Source organism: Macaca fascicularis, chromosome 3 (assembly GCF_037993035.2).
Source record: "Macaca fascicularis isolate 582-1 chromosome 3, T2T-MFA8v1.1".
NCBI classification, from domain to species: Eukaryota; Metazoa; Chordata; class Mammalia; order Primates; family Cercopithecidae; genus Macaca; species Macaca fascicularis.
In genome coordinates, this window is record NC_088377.1 from 118,684,208 (window position 1) to 118,702,267 (window position 18,060).

At 36.8% G+C, this 18,060-nt stretch overlaps 1 protein-coding gene across 2 annotated transcripts in view; it reads left to right on the top strand.

Annotated features, from left to right (window-relative positions):
• The window catches only part of THSD7A (thrombospondin type 1 domain containing 7A), a 789,627-nt gene that overhangs the window by 448,134 nt on the left and 323,433 nt on the right, over positions 1 to 18,060 (top strand). The gene's annotated exons all lie outside the window — the stretch shown is intronic.

Sequence of the window (18,060 nt, forward strand, 5' to 3'; positions counted from 1 at the left end):
AAGAAGTAGGGCAAAAATGGCACCTGACATTAACCTGCGGCTCTCAAGGGGATAACATCATTTACTTGGTTGATAAAAGAAAAAAAACATGGGTTTCTTTTCAACTGACAAAAAAAGGAAAAGTGAAGAGTATGAACTCTTTCTTTCAAACAGCTCCTCAAAACCTTTCCTCTGTAGAATATGACAAGGCCAAGGTCACAGAAGTCGTTTCTACTCTCTACTGTCAGTTGTTCAAAGTCAAAAATCTGTTCCAGTAAAAACTACTTCTCTATTTCAATCAAATTAGAGGAAATGACAATTAAGAAAAAAGCATTTTATTGCACACTGTGATGTCTAAGGCAGTCGATGAACCAGCAAGTGCTTTGACCTTACATAATAGTTACCATTTTAGCAGCTTTAACCAATTTGGTCATAATTGCGGGGCAGATGCTTTTTCAAATAAAGAATTCCGTGGCTCAGACTCTGAGCCTTTTATGACAGGTCTATCCTGTCTAAAGCTTGCATTGCCATTGTCAAATCTTAAATATTTCTTTCTATATTGTATAGAAATTCTTATCCATATTTTAACTCTAAAAAAGGAATGCTTGCAAAAGTTCGTTCCCATTTGAGAAAACAATTAGAGAAGAGAAACAAACATTTTTTTCTGTTTTTCTTTACATTCTATTTGTACAAATCCCAATGAAGTCTATTTTTAATTATATACTTCTTTATAGCTTAAACTTTTAAATTTTACTTACTTTACTGCAAATCCCAAATGGTTGCTATGTGAATTAACTGAGATAATGCACGATGAGTGCAGAGTAGTGAACTTGATAAAATGCAGCCCAACAATTTCCTTGTCACCTTCCTCCTCCACTACCTTTCATTTCAGATCTGCCTAACTACACCACTTGTTACTCTCTCCTTGCTCCACACACCTGTACATGCATTTCCTTCTCCTACTCAGAAAATTTGCTCATATTATCTCTTTATCTGAAATTTTCTCTTCTTGACCCTTACAAAGCTGCTGGCTCTTCATTTCAGTCTCTATTTAAATCTTTCTCTCAAAAAGGTCACTCCGTGTATTCTGTTAGGGAAGTCTCACTTCTTTTCTAAAACAACCTCCTTTTGTTCTCCCATGGCATCATCTCATTTTGAATGTGTGGATGAATGATTGTATACACTGTTGGTGTTCTCTCCATTAGACTATAAGCAAGTGAGCTTTAATCCAGACTCCTCTTTACAATATCTGAGGAGCTTTAAAATAGTACTAATTGTTGGGCCCCATTAGCTAGAAATTCCCAGTAGCTGGTCTTGGGTGGGGCCCAGGCATTAGTACTGTTTAGAAACACCCCAGATGATTTTGACTCACGGCAGGGTTGAGAATTTCCCCCACTGAGCTACATAATGGATCTAGTTGGCTTCATTAGCCACTGTGTGTGATCAGTGACTGGCACACAGCCTGGCCTGCATGACCGTCTATAGGATATGAATGTTTGTCATTGGCATGCTAGTTTTCTTTGCTTGTCAAATACTACTTGGAAATGACAGAAATATTCTCAATATTCTTTTAGAAATAATAAATATTCTTTTAGAGTGTTGAAATATTCATTTCAGCACTCCAAAAGTTGAAATGAAAAAAGTGCTTGCAAGCCTAATAACTCTTCTGAACCTAATAATAAAATATTATCCTGATTTCTCTTCCCTGTAATAGAAGCAAGATGTTTTTCTTCAGTCTTCTACTGAGAAGAATGTTTTGATATTTTAAGCTTGTCTGAGCTCATATTCACAGAAGCCGTGTATGACAATAAGCCAGGTGTTAGCACGTGTGTGTGTGTATGTTCCATTTTTCTTACCTATCAGAATCAATCCATAGATGACTAATGACAAAAACCAGTGTCTCTATCATAGGACAGTCATTCTGACTTGTTAAAACTAAAATGAATGATTTAAAATTGAACATATGAATTTCTTCTTCTTAGTGATTAGCAAAACACATTTTATTCATTTACTATTTATTTACTATTTTATTTTAGTGCACATTTTTATTTCTCAAGACGGGTGATTCTGTCATATATAAGGGCCTCACCAGAAGGTGAGGCAAGTGAGACATTCATCTCAGTGCAAATTTAATTGGGGACACCAAAAACTCAGTAGTCAAAACTATAATGTTTGATGGAATATTTTTAGAAATCAAAATTAATGTAAAAAACATTATGAAAAAATATCAAAACTTCTTTTTCCCACATATTATTTTTTTCATTCATTGAAAGGTATTTGGGTTGGTTTATGTTCCCCCATTTTCATGTTAGATTCAGAGGGTACATGTGCAGGTTTGTTACCTGGATATATTGTGTAATGCTGAAGTTTTGACTATGAATGATGCTGTCACTCAGGTACTGAACATGGTACCCAATTGTTACATTTCCAACCCTTTCCCCCATCTAGTGGTCTTCAGTTTTTATTGTTGTCATCTTTATATCTATAAGTACCCAACGTTTAGCTCCCACTTATAAGTGAGAACGTGCAGTATTTTGTTTTCTGTTCCTGCACTGATTTGCTTAGGATTATGGCCTCCAGCTGCATTCATGTTGCTGCAAAGAAGATGATTCACTCTTTTTATGGGTGTGTAGTATGCTACAGTGTGTATGTACCACATTTTCTTTAAGCATTCCACCACTGATGGACACCTAGGTTGATTTCACGTCTTTACTATTGTGAATTGTGCTGTTATTAACATGAAAGTGCATGTGTCTTAAAGACCATTGGCAGGTTGAGCCATATGAAAGTCTGAAGCAAAAAGTAAGATATGCACCCTATGTACATGTTGTTATATATCTTTTCATGAGGAATTTTCTCCAGAACATCATAGTTGGTGAAAAGAATGCTAAACAGCATTATTTTATGTTAAAATTTTTAATAGCTCCTTTTATTAAAACTTTAGATTCAGGGGCACATGTGTGGGTTTTTTACAGCAGTATATTATGTGGTGCAGAGATCTGGGCTTCTATTGATCCTGTCACCCAAATAATGAATATAGTACTTAACAGTTAATTTTTCAACCCTTAGCCCTTTCTCTTTCTCCCCACCTTTGGGAATCCCCAGTGTCTATTGTTCCCATCTTTATGTCCAAATGTACCCAATTTTTAGCTCCCACTTTTATAAATGAGAACATACGGCATTTGGGTTTCTGTTTCTGTGTTACTTTGCTATCACAGAAAGGATGATGGCATCCAACTATATCCATGTTGCTGCAAAGGACATGATTCCATTTTTATGGTTGTATAGTATTCCATGGTGTGTAACTACATTTTCTTTATCCAATCCACCATTAATGGGCAACAAGTTTGGTTCCATGTATTTGATATTGTGAATATTTCTGTGGTAAACATGCAATAAACAAGTGTCTTTTTGGAAGAACAATTTATTTTCCTTTGTGTAATACCCAGTAATGGGATGGCTGGGTCAAATGGTAATTCTACTTTTAGTTCTTTGAGAAATCTTCAAATCGCTTTCCATAGGGGATAATTTAGTTTACATTCCCACCAACAGTGTAAGCATTCCCTTTTCTCTATAACCTCATCAACATCAGTTATTTTGACTTCCTAATAATAACCATCCTGACTGATATGAGATGGTATATCATTGTGGTTTTGATTTGCATCTCTCAGATGATTAGTGATGATGAGCTCTTTTATACATGTTTATTGGCTGCTTGTATATATTCTTTTGGGAAGTGTCCATTTACGGTTTTTGCCTACTTTATAATGGGGTTGTTTATTTCCTCTTGATTTGTTTAAGTTCCTTGCAGACCCTGGATATTAGGCCTTTGTCAGATGCATAGTTTGCAATTCTTGTCACTCTTTCTATATGTTGTCTGTTTTCTCTGTTGATAGTTTATTTTACTGTGCAGGAACTCCTTAGTTTAAGTAGGTCTCAATTGTAAATTTGAGTTTTTGCTGCATTTCCTTTTGAGGACTTAGTCATAAATTTTTTACCTAGGCCAAATTCCAGAAGAGTATTTCCTAGGTTTTCTTATAGGATTTTTATAGTTTGAGGTCTTACATTTGAGTCTTTAACCCATCTTAAATCAATTTTTAGATATGATGAATGGTATAGGTCAAGTTTCATTCTGCTGCATATAGTTAACCAGTTTTTCTAGCAACATTTATTAAATAGAATTGTTTACTTTTGCTGAGTTTGTCAAGGATTTGTTAATCGGAGGTGTGCAATTTTATTTCTAGGTTCTCTATTCTGTTCCAATGATCTATGTGTTTGTTTTTCTACCAGTACCATGCAGTTTTGGTTACTATAGCCTTGCAATGTAATTTTAAGTTAAATATTGTTATGCCTCCAGCTTTGTTCCTTTTGTTTAGGATTGGTTTGGTTGTTTTGGCTTTTTTATGGTTTTATATGAATTTTGGAGTAGCTTTTCTCATTCTGTGAAGAATGACATTGATAATTTGATAGGAATTGCATAGAATCTATAGATTGCTTTGAACAGTATAGACATTTTAACAATATTGATTCTTCCAATCCATGAGCATAGAATGTTTTTCCATTTGTGTCATCTATTTCTTTCAACAGTGTTTGATAATTCTCCTTGTAGAGATCTTTCACCTCCTTGGTTACATGTATTTTTAGGCATTTTTTGTGTGGACTAATGTAAATAGGATTGCATTCTTGATTTGGTTTCCAACTTGAATGTTATTGGTGTATAGAAATGCTACTAATTTTTCTACATTGATTTTGTATCTTGAAACTTTACTACAGCCATTTATCATGTCTAGGAGTCTTACAGTGGAATCTTTAGGGTTTTCTAATTATACAATCTTATTGTCAGCAAAGAGAGATGATTATACTTCTTTTTTTTTATTCTATTTCATGTCTTTTTTGTTTGTGTGCCTCATTGCTTTGGCTAGGATTTCTAGTACAACGTTGAATAGGAGTCATGAGAACAAACATCCTTGTCTTGTTCGATTTCTTAGGGGGAATGCTTCCAACTTTTGCCTGTTCAGTATGGTATTTGCTGTGGGTTTGTCATGGATGGGTCTTAACATTTTGAGATATATTTCTTTGCTGCCTGGTTTGTTGAGGATTTTTAACATGAAGAGTGGTTGGGTTTTATTGACTTTATTTTCTGTGTGTTTTGAGATTATCATGGAGGTTTTTGTTGTTGTTGTTTTGTTTTTAACTCTTTTTATGTGGAGAATCACATTTATCGATGTGTATGTTGGATAATCCTTGCATCCCAAGAATAAACCCACTTGGTTGTGCTGCATATTTTTTGTTGATGTGTTGTCAGATTCAGTTTGCTAATATTTTGTAGAGGATATTTTCATCTGTGTTGATCAGGAATATTGGCCTATAGTTTTTTTTGTTGTTCTTATTGTGTCTTTGCTAGATTTTATTATCAGGATGATATCAATTTGTACAATGAGTTAGGGAGGAATTCCTCCTCCTCAATTTTTCGGAATCATTACAGTAGGATTGGTACTGGCTCCTGTTTGTACATCTGGTAGAATTTACCTATGGATTCATCTGGTATAGGACTTTTGGGGGTTAGTATTTTTTTATTACTCATTCAATTTCATAACTCATTATTGGCCTACTCAGGGTTCATATTTCTTCCTGGTTCAATTTTGGGAGGCACTGTGTATCCAGGAATTTATTCACTTCTTCTAGATTTTCTAGCTTGTGTGCATAGAGATGTTCATAGTAGCATCTGAGGATCTTTTATGTTTCTTTGGGATTGGTTGTAATGCCATTTTTGTTATTTCTGATTGTATTTATTTGTATCTTCTCTCTTTTTTTCTTTTGTTAATGTGTTAACATTCTATTGATCTTGTTTATCTTTTCAAAAAAGTAACTTTGTTTCATTGATTTTTGTATAGTTTTTTTGGTCTCAATTTTATTTAGTTCTGCCCTGATTGTAGTTATTTCTTTTCTGCTAGCTTTGGGTTTAGTTTGTTCTTGTTTTTTAGTCTCTTTAGGTGTGACATTAGATTGTTAATTTGTGATTAATTATGTTTCATTGTTCACCTAAAAGTCATTCAGGAGCAACTTGTTTAGTTTCCATGTATTTGTGTGGTTTTAAGAACTCCTGCTGATATTGATTTCTATTCTTATTCCACTGTCTTCAAAGAAGATGCTTGGCATTATTTTGATTTTTTGTTGTTGTTGTTGTTGTTGTTTTGTTTTGTTTTGTTTTAGATGGAGTCTCACTCTATCACTCAGACTGGAGTGCAATAGCACGATCTCGGCTCACTGCAACCTCCACCCCCTGGGTTCAAGCGATTGTCCTGCCTAAGCCTCCTGAGTAGCTGGGATTACAGGCACCTGCCACTGTGCTGACTAGCATTTGTATTTTTAGTAGAGACGAGGTTTCACCATCTTGGCCAGGCTGGCCTTGAACTCCTGACCTCATGATCCACCAGCCTCAGTGATTTTTTTTTTAATTTGTTGAGACTACTTTATGACCAAACATGTGATCAATCATAGAGTATATTCTATGTGCAGATGAGAAAAATGTATATTCTGTGGTTGTTAGTGGAGTATTCTGTAGATGTATATTAGATCAAGTTGGTCAAGTGTCAAATTTAAGAACAGGATATCTTTGTCAGTTTTATACCTTGATGATATGTCTAATGCTCTCAATGGGATGTTGAAGTCCCCCAGTATTACTGTGTGACAGTCTATGTCTATTCTTAGGTTTAGTAGTAAAAGTTTTATAAAACTGAGAGTGCTAATGTTGTGTTTGTATATACTTAAGATAGTTAAATCCTTTTATCATTATGTAATGTCTTTCTTTGTTTTGTTATTGTTGTTGCTTTTTGTTTGCTTTTTACTGTTGCTGGTTTAAGACTGTTTTGTCTGATACAAGAATAGTGACCTCTGCTCTTTTTTGTTTTCAATTTCCATGGTAGATCTTTCTCCATCCATTTACTTTGAGCCTATGGGCATCATTACATTTGAGATAGATCTCTTAAAGATAGCATAAGGCTAACTTTTTAAAAATACAATTTGCCTGTAATCCCAGCACTCTGGGAGGCTAAGGCGGGCGGATCACGAGGTCAGGAGATCGAGACCATCCTAGCTAATATGAAATCCCGTCTCTATCAAAAAATACAAAAAATTAGCTAGGTGCAGTGGTGGGCACCTGTAGTCCCAGCTACTCGGGAGGCTGAGGCAGGAGAATGGCATGAACCTAGGAGGCAGAGCTTGCAGTGAGCTGAGATCACACCTCTGCACTCCAGCCTGCTTAGGTGACAAAGCGAGACTTCATCTTAAAAACAAAAACAAAAACAATACAATTTGCCATTCTACATCTTGTGAGTAGAGCATTGAGGCTATTTATATTCATAGTTAATATTGACATTAAAGGTGTTAGTTTTGTCGTGGTGTTATTAGCTAATTTCTTTGTACTCTTGATTATGTAATTTCCTTACAGGATCTGTGGGATATGGACTTACATGTACTTTTGTGGCAGCAAGTATTATTCTTTTGTTTCCATGTTTAGAACTCCGCTGGTCTGATGGTGACAAACTCCCTTAGTTACTGCTTGTCGAGGAAAAACTTTATTTCTCCATATTTATGATGCTTACTTTGGTGGGTTATGAAATTCTTGGTTGGAATTTCTTTTTTTTTAAGACTGCTAAAAATAGGCCCCAATCTCTTCTGGCTTGTAAGGTTTCTGCTGAGAAGTCTGCTGTTATTCTGATGTGATTCCCTTTATAGGTAATATGAACCCTTTCTCTAGCTGCCTTTCAGATTTTTTTTTTTTTTTTCATGTTGAAATTGGAAATTCTGATCACTGTGTGTCTGGGGAATGGTTGTCTTGCTTAGTATCTCACAGGACTTTGAATTTCTTATACTCGCATATCAACATCTCTAGTGAGGTTAGGAAATTTTTCATGGATTATATCCTGAACGACGTTTTCTAAATTGTATACTTTCTCTTCTTCTACCTTGGGAATGTCAGTGAGTTATAGGTTTGTTCTCTTTGCATCATCCCATAGTTCTCAGAAACTTTCATCTTTTTTAAAAAATTATTTTGTCTTCATTTTTCTTTGACTGGGATGATTCAAAAGACTGATCTTCAGGCTCTGAAATTATTTCTTCTACTTGGCTTAGTTTATTATTAGGGCTTCCAACTGTATTCTGAAATCTTCATAGTAAATTTTTCACTTCCATAAGTTCTGTTTGGTTCTTTCTTTTTTCTTTCTTTCTTTCTTTCTTTCTTTCTTTCTTTTTTTTAATTATACTTTAAGCTCTGGGATACATATGTAGAACATGCAGGTTTGTTACATAGGCATACATTGCCCATGTGTATGTTCTGAATGGTATTGCCTAGAATGTACATGGTAGTTTGCTGCACCCATCAACCCATCAGCTACATTAGGTATTTCTCCTAATGCTATCCCTCCACTTGCTCCCCCACCCTCTGACTGACCCCAGTGTGTGATGTTCCCTTCCCTGTGCCCATATGTTCTCATTGTTCAACTCCCACTTATAAGTGAGAAGATCTGTTGTTTGAGTTTCTCTTCCTGTGTTAGTTTGCTGAGAATGATGGTTTCCAGCTTCATCCATGTCCCTGCAAAGGGCATGAACTCATTCTTTTTTTATGGCCACATAATATTCCATGGTGTATATGTGCCACATTTCCTTTACGCAGTCTATCATTCATGGGCATTTGGGTTGGTTCCAAGTCTTTACTATTGTGAACACGGCTGCAGTAAACATATGTGTGCATGTATCTTTATAGTAGAATGATTTATAATTCTTTGAGTATACACCAGCAATGGGATTGCTGGATCAAATGGTATTTCTGGTTCTAGATCCTTGAGGAATCACCACACTGTCTTCCACAATGGTTGAGCTAATTTACACTCCCACTGACAGTGTAAAAGTGTTCCTACTTCTCCACATCCTCTCCAGCATCTGTTGTTTCCTGACTTTTTAATGATTGCCATTCTAATTGGTGTGAGATGGTATCTCATTGTGATTTTGATGTGCATTTCTCTAATAACAGTGATGATGAACTTGTTGTCATATGTTTGTTGGCCACATAAATATGTTCTTTTGAGAAGTGTCTGTTCATATCGTTTGCCCACTTTTTGATGGGGTTGTTTGTTTTTTCTTGTAAATTTGTTTAAATTCTTTGTAGATTATGGAAATTAGCCCTTTGTCAGATGAGTAGATTGCAAAAATTTTTCTCCCATTCTGTAGATTGACTGTTCACTCTGATGATAGTTTCTTTTGCTGTGCAGAAGCTCTTTAGTTTAATTAGATTCCATTTGTCAATTTTGGCTTTTGTTGCCATTGCTTTTGGTGTTTTAGTCATGAAGTCTTTGCCCATGCCTATGTCCTGAATGGTATTGCCTAGATTTCTTCTAGGGACTTTATGGTTTTAGGTCTTATGTTTAAGTCCTTAATCCATCTTGAGTTAATTTTTGTGTAAGATGTAAGGAAGGGGTCCAGTTTCAGTTTTCTGCATATGGCTAGCCAGTTTTCCCAGTACCATTGATTAAATAGGGAATCCTTTCAGCATTACTTTTTTTTGGTCAGGTTTGTCAAAGATCAGATAGTTGGAGATGTGTGATGTTATTTGTAAGGCCCCTGTTATGTTCCATTGGTCTATATATCTGGTTTGGTACCAGTATCATGCTGTTTTGGTTACTGTAGCCTTGTAGTATGGTTTGAAGTCGGGTAGCGTAATGCCTCCAGCTTTCTTCTTTTTGCTTCTTATTGTCATGGCCATTCAGGCTCTTTTTTGGTTCCATGTGAAATTTAAAGCAGTTTTTTCCAATTATATGAAGAAAGTCAGTGGTAACTTGATCGAGAGAGCATTAAATCTATAAATTACTTTGTGCAGTATGGCCATTTTCACAATATTGATTCTTCCTATCCATAAGCTTGGAATGTTTTTCCATTTGTTTGTATCCTCTCTGATTTCCTTGAGCAGTGGGTTTGTAGTTCTCCTTGAAGAGGTCCTTCACATCCGTTGTAAGTTGTATTCCTGAGTATTTTATTCTCTTTGTAGCAATTGTGAATGGGAGTATGCTCGTGATTTGACTCTTTGTCTATTATTACTGTATAGGACTGCTTGTGATTTATTCATACTGATTTTGTATCCTGAGACTTTGCTGAAGTTACTTATCAGCTTTAAAAGATTTTAGGCTGAAACGATGGTGTTTTCTAAGTACACAATCAAGTCATCTACAAACAGAGATAATTTAACTTCTGATCTTCGTATTTGAATGCTTTTTATTCTTTCTCTTGCCAGGCTACCCTGGCCAGAATTATCAATAATATGTTGGATAGGAGTGGTGAGCAAGGACATCCTTGTTTTGTGCTGGTTTTCAAAGGGAATGCTTCTAGCTTTTGCTCATTCCATATGATACTGGCTATGGGTTTGTCAAAAATAGCTCTTGTTATTTTGAGACATGTTACATCAACACCTAGTTTATTGAGTGTTTTTAGCATGAAGGGGTGTTGAATTTTATCAACAGCTTTTTCTGTGTTTATTAAGATAATCATGTGGTTTTTGTCATTGGTTCTATTTATGTGATGGATTGTGTTATTGATTTGCATATGTTGAACCAGCCTTGTATCCCAGGGATGAAGCTGACTTGATAGTGGTGGATAAGCTTTTTAATGTGCTTCTGGATTTGGTTTGCCAGTATTTTATTGAGGATTTTTGCAAAGATATTCGTCAGGGATATTGGCCTGAAATTTTCTTTTTCTGTTATGACCCTGCCAGGTTTTGGTATCAGGATGATGCTGGCCTCACTAAATGAGTTAGCAGGGAGTCCCTCTTTTCCTATTGTTTGGAATAGTTTCAGGAGGAATGGTACCAGCTCCTCTTTGTACTCCTGGTAGAATTCGGCTGTGAATCCATCTTGTCCTAGGCATTGTTTTTTATTGGTAGGCTATTAATTAGTGCCTCCATTTCAGAACTTGTTATTGGTCTATTCAATGATTAAACCTCTTCCTGGTTTAGTCTTGGGAGGATGTATGTGTCCAGGAATTTATCCATTTCTTCTAGATTTTCTAGTTTATTTGCATAGAAGTGTTAATAGTATTCTCTGATGGTAGTTTGTATTTCTGTGGGATCAGTGGTGATATCCCCTTTATCATTTTTTATTGTGTTTATTTGATTCTTCTTTCTTTTCTTCTTTATTCATCAGGCTAGTGGTCTATCTATTTTGTTAATCTTTTCAAAAAAACAGTTCCTGTATTCATTGAGTTTTTGAAGGGTTTTTCGTGTCTCTATCTCCTTCAGTTCTGCTCTGATCTTAGTTATTTCTTGTCTTCCACTACCTTTTGGATTTGTTTGCTCTTGCTTCTCTAGTTATTTTAATTGTGATGTTAGGGTGTCAATTTTAGATCTTTCCCGCTTTCTCCGGTGGCATTTAGTGCTATAAATTTTCCTCTAGACACTGCTTTAGCTGGGTCCCAGATATTCTGGTATACTGTGCCCTTGTTCTCATTGGTTTCAAATAACATATTTATTTCTGCCTTAATTTTGTTATTTACCCAGTAGTCATTCAGGAGCAGATTGTTCAGTTTCCATGTAGTTGTGCATTTTTGAATGAGTTTCTTAACCCTGAGTTCTGATTCGATTGTACTGTGGTCTGAGAGACTGTTTGTTAGGATTTCCATTCTTTTGCATTTGCTGAGGAGGGTTTTACTTCCAATTATGTGCTCGATTTTAGAATAAGTGCTATGTGGTGCCAAGAAGAATGTATATTCTGTTGATTTGGGGTGGTGAGTTCTGCAGATGTCTATTAGGTCTGCTTGGTCAGGAGCTGAGTTCAAGTCCTGGATATCTTTGTTAATTTTCTCTCTTGTTGATCTGTCTAATACTAACAGTGGGGTGTTAAAGTCTCCCACTATTATTGTGTGGGAGCCTAAGCCTTCTTGTTGCATTGATCCCTTTACCATTATGTAATGCCCTTTGTCTTTTTTTATCTTTGTCAGTTTAAAGTCTGTTTTATTAGAGACTAGGATTGCAGCCCCTGCTTTTGTTTTGTTTTGTTTTGTTTTTGCTTTCCATTTGCTTGGTAAATCTTCTTCCATCCCTTTATTTTGAACCTATGTGTGTCTTTGCACATGAGATGGATCTCCTGAATACAGCACACTGATGGGTCTTGACTCTTTACCCAATTTGCCTGTCATTTAGTTCATTTACATTTAAGGTTAATATTGTTGTGTGTGAATTTGATTCTGTCATTATGATGTTAGCTGGTTAGTTTGCCCATTAGTTGATGCAGTTTCTTCATAGTGTTGATGGTCTTTACATTTTTGTATGTTTTTGCAGTGGCTAGTACCAGTTTTTCCTTTCCATATTTAGTGTTTCCTTCAGGAACTCTTGTAAGGCAGGCCTGGTGGTGACAAAATACCTCAGCATTTTCTTGTCTGTAATGGATTCTATTCCTCCTTCACTTATGAAGCTTAGTTTGATTGGATATAAAATTCTGGGTTGAAAATTCTTTTCTTTAAAAATGTCAAATGTTAGCCCCCAATCTCTTCTAGCTTGTAGGGTTTCTGCAGAGAGATCCACTGTTAGTCTGATGGGCTTCCTTTTGTGGGTAATCTGACCTTTTTCTCTCGCTGCCCTTAACATTTTTTCTTTCATTTCAACCTTGGTGAATCTGATGATTATATCTTGGAGTTGTTTTTCTCCAGGTTTATCTTTGTGGTGTTCTTTGTATTTCCTGAATATGAATGTTGGTCTGTCTTGCTAGGTTGAAGAAGTTCTCCTATATAATACACTGAAGTGCATTTTCCAACTTGGTTCCATTCTCCCTGTCACTTTCAGGTACACCAATCAAACGTAGGTTTGGTCTTTTCACAGAGTCCAATATTTCTTGGAGGCTTTGTTTGTTCCTTTTTATTCTTAACTTCTTTGCATTGGGTTAGAACATGCTCCTTTAGCTCAGAGGAGTTTGTTATTACCCACCTTCTGAAGCCTACTTCTGTCAATTAGCCAAACTCATTCACCATCCAGTTTTGTTCCCTTGCTGGTGAGGAATTGTGATCCTTTGGAAGTGAAGAGGCATTCTGGTTGTTGGCATTTTCAGCCTTTTTGTGCTGGTTTTCCTCATCTTCGTAGATTTATCTACCTTTCGTTTTTGCTGTTGGTGACCTTCAGATGGAGTTTTTGCTAGTTGTCCTTTTTTAGATGTTGATGCTACTGCTTTCTGTTTGTCAGTTTTCTTTCTAACAGGCCTCTCTTCTGCAGATTTGCTGGAGTTTGCTGGAGGTCCACTCCAGACCCTGTTTTCCTGGTTATCACCAGCAGAGGCTGCAGAACAGCAAAGATTGCTCCTTGCTCCTTCTTTTGGAAGCTTTGTCCTAGAGGGGCACCAGCCAGATACCTCCTGTATGAGGTGTCTGTCAACCCCTGTTGGGAGATGTCTCCCCATCAGGAGCCTCATGGGTCAGGAACCCACTTGAGGAATTAGTCTATCCCTTAGCAGAGCTCCAGCACTGTGCTGGGAGATCCACTGCTCTCTTCAGTCAGCACACAGGAACGTTTAAGTCAGCTGAAGCTGCGCCCACAGCCGCCCCTTGCCTCAGGTACTGTGTCCCAGGGAGATGGGAGATTTATCTATAAGCCCCTTACTGGAGTTGTTGCCTTCCTTTCATAGATGCCCTGCCCAGAGAGGAGGATTCTAGAGAGGCAATCTGGCTACCATGACTTTGCAGCACTGAGGTGGGCTCTGCCCAGTCTGAACTTCTCGGCTGCTTTTTTTTACACTGTGAGGGGAACACTTTCTACTCAAGCTTCAGTAATGGTGGATGCCCTTTCCCCCAGCAAGCTGGAGTATCCCAGGTCAACTTCAGACTGCTGTGCTGGCAGCAAGAATGTCAAGCCAGTGGATCTTAGCTTGCTTGCTCTGTGGGTGTGGGATCCACTAAGGAAGACTGCTTGGCTTCCTGGCTTCAGCCCTCTTTCCAGGGGAGTGAATGGTTCTGTCTCTCTAGCATTCCAGGTGTCACTGGGGTACGAAAAAAGTCCGGCAACTATCTCAGTGTCTACCCAAATGGCCCCCCAGTTTTGTGCTTGAAACCCAGGGCCCTTGTGGTATAGGCGCCCAAGAGAATCCCCTGGTCTGTGGGTTGTGAAGACCATGGTAAAAGCATAGTATCTGTGCCGAATAGCACCCTCCCTCACAGCAGAGTCCCACATGGCTTCCCTTGGCTAGGGGAGGGATTTCCCTGAACCCCTGCATTTCCTGGGTGAAGCGACACCCCACCCTGCTTCTGCTTGCCCTCCATGGGCTGCACCCACTTTCTAACCAGGCCCAATAAAATGAATTGAGTGCCTCAGTTAGAAATGCAGAAATCACCCGCCTTCTGTGTTGGTCTCTCTGGGAGCTGCAGACCACAACTGTTCCTATTCGGCCATCTTATCCGAGAATCTGGTTATTTCTTAACATAGCTATGTCATCTTTCAAATTTTGTATAGGTTTTATGGCTTCATTGGATTAGGTTTCAACTTTCTCTTAGACCTCACTGAGTTTCCTTGTTATCCATATTCTCAATTCTATATCTGTTATTTCAGACATTTCATTCTGGTTAGAATCCATTGCTAGGGATCTAGTGCAGTCCTTTGGAGGTGATTAAGCACTCTGGATTTTTGTATAGCTGGATTTCTTGCACTGATTTCTTCTCATTTGAGAGAGCTAATGCTTCTTTTTTTTTTTTTTTTTTTTTTTTTTTTAATTTGTCATTGCTTGGATGGGGCTTTTTGATTTTTTATTCTTGTCTCCCTAGTGAGTGTGATTGTGGTGTATGTTGTGTATAATCAATTTGCTTTGTGTCTTTGTGCCTTCAGAGGGCTAAGGCTCTGTACAGGTTCCTTTGTTGCAGATAGGCTCCTTTGGGGAGTTTCACAGTTGGTGCTTTTTGCAGCAATGTTTTTGTTACGTGGTGTAATTCAGGACGAATTTCAGTAGGTGGCGCTTAAGACTAAGAGCCAGCAGATAGACACTGCTGTGTTCACCCTCTGAGGCTCCAGAGATGGATAAAAAGTGCCCTCCCCCTGCTTATGCTTATCTTCAGCCAGGGTGGAGTGTCTGGAGAACTGCAAGAAGTGGCCACTTACAGTGCAGCTTACTTACTCCAACTAGTAGAACTGCTGCCTAACCATGACGTTGCACTGGGTAGGGGAGGCAGGGCATGAGAGATAACCCCCTTTCTAAATCCATTCCCAGGCTTTGGTGGTGCACTACAGCTGTATCCAGGTTTCCTTTGTCCCAAGGGGGGATTTAGTGGGGCTTGCTCTACCCTACCTTAGGGCCTCACTCTCAACCAGGGGACCTGCAACTCCTGAGTGACCCACCAGTGTCTTGTGCTTGTAGAGTCGGTGCGGGTTGGGTGTGTCTGCAGGTGGTCTGGTGATTCAGTGGCTCAGAGGTGGAAGATCCCTGTGCCCAGTGACTCCAAGCAGGCTGCCATGCTTCCTACCTCTTCAACCATAGTGTCTGTGTCACCCAACTATTAATCCTCTGTGTTTTCTCTCAAATGATCTGTTTGAATTGCAAAGGTTTTCTCAATATTTTGGTGCCTCTCTATGGAAGAGGCATCCTCCAGCTGCTGCTTGTTAGCCATCTTGCCCCCTGAAACCTTATGTTAAATATTTAATTTGTCACAAAACAGAATTTAATCATAATTTTCCTTCAGCTGAAGCTAATTAAAATTATTTCAGACTGTCTCTTGATCAAGAGCAATTGTCAAACATGTCTGTTTTCTCAATTCAAAATGAGAAAAGGATGGAAATAGATTTTGAGAAAAGATTGACGAATTTGCTTCTGTAAAAGCTAGAGTCCACATATTTCCTTACGCCTTCAGTTCCAATCTGGCTCCATAAAGCACTGTGAGGTATATAAGAACTTTTTTTATTAAGTGATTTAAATGCTCCCAAAAAGTAAGTGTGTGATACTATGAAATCAAATTAAAATTCTAGGCAAAATTTAAAAGTAACATCAAGATGATTGTATTATATTGATAATAACGATTTGACATTTATGTGCTTTTAAATGTCACACAATATACTACCAACATAAATATGCAAAACATGTTTAAAATGCAAGAATAATAGAATGAATAATAATTATAAGATTAACATATTTATATTAGTGTACGATAGAACATAATCCACTGAGATAGTTTTAATAATAGAGTGAAAGGTATAATTTAATGGCTAGATATCAAATTAGCCAATTTTTAATGCAGTAAATTTTAAATAAAGCAGTAATTGTACAAACTATGATAGCAAACAATTAAAACATAAATAATACATCAAGCACAAAGTAAAATGAGAAATTACATCCTGAGTCAGCACAAACAATAAAAACTCTTATAAGGTGGTTAATGCTTCTCCATTAGAATATCTGAAAGAATGGAGTAAGAGTAGTAATTATCTAATTAGAAATGCCCACAGCCAGAAAATGAGCACAACTTCAAAGTTGTGATTTCAACTCCGCCAGAAGTTTTGGAATATTTTATCAGCTATAACAAGAGTAAGTTTGTAAAAGTTAAGAATTAAATTATCCCAAATTGTACTGAATGCCATTCTTCATAAGAGTTAGCACTATTTTATTTTAAAAAGTGAGAGAAATGAAGAATGAAGCTAAGAGAGCAAAGAGAGAAAAAAATGTTCTTTCTTAATATTACTTATCAGAATCTCAATATATTATTTATTGTAAACTCACCTATTCCCTTTGGAAATCTACTAATTAGACAACCACAGAATGAAAAAATGTAAATTGCTGTGGAAAATTTTAAGCATCCTAGTTTGGATTACATGTTTCCATTTGTAAGAGGAAATGTATATATTGTGTTTCATTGCCCTAGAAAGATTTCATGATAACCCAAAATATGTTCTTAATTTAACCTTCTGTACATGTTTTTAATACATTATATTTTATATCTTTTAGCTATCTACCTATAAATAAACCTAACATCTCAAATAAGAAAACAAAAACAACAACAAAGATGATTTTATGTAACCGTCTTCTAAAGGGGATATAAAACTTTAAATGGGCTTCATGACAATTCAGCAAACTGCAAATTACAATGAATAATAAATGAACACAAGGCCAGAACAGAATGTTTCTCAGCAAGAGGAATATCTTACAGATTTCAAAATACACATGCCTATAAAATCATTTAACTGCTATGCCTACCATTTAAATAATGAGGTGTTTGATTATTACTAATAAGCAGTTTATAGTTCTGAATTGTGCCTGGGACTGAAAAATAAACTGTTTTATACTAGGAGTTTGTAATGTTTTGAAAAACAAAACCACACAGAGCCAGAGGCAAAACCAGAAGCTATCAAAGGAGCTGGCCATTAGGTTTCCGTCTCACTTTGAAGATTGATTTCACTAGTGCTAGGAGCATCAGAAAAGCAACTAAAAGCATTTTCTGCTTTCCATTTCCACTGTTTACCCTTGAAAGTCTATTAATGTTCTCTTGTAGCCTTCAGGTATTCCATGGACATGACAGGAGAGCTCTTCATTATCTGCTATTAGATTCCAGAACTGCTCACAATAAAACTTCTCATCAAACTTGAAATATCAGCAAACTTGTAAAATCTTAGGGAAAATAGTATTCCTTTAGAGAAGTCAAGGAGACTCGCCATTTAAGACCAGTTGCTGTGCTCATTGCTGATCTGTCAAGAAAATGTAAGCATTTAGCCAAAGATGTTAGCTTAACATCATATCAGTAAAGAGGAAGAAATATTTGGGGATAATTTCACTATTGAAACCTGTTTTTTTATTAGATTAATTTACTCTGAAAGCATCCTCAAAAAATGGGGTGAAATATCTTTGAATAGATTTATAATAGAGACTTTGAAATATGTGCTTGTGCAGAATAAGTTAATACCATCTACAGTGGTGTGATCCTAATTGATCACTTTATTAAGGCATCAGAATTCTGGAAATGTGCACATAACCCATCATGTCTTTGGTAAAAGTCTGTTTGTTTCCAGCAGGATTAAGTTAATACAGTAGCAGACAGAGTGAAATATCAACTTATTATTACTCATCAACATTGAGTTGCATT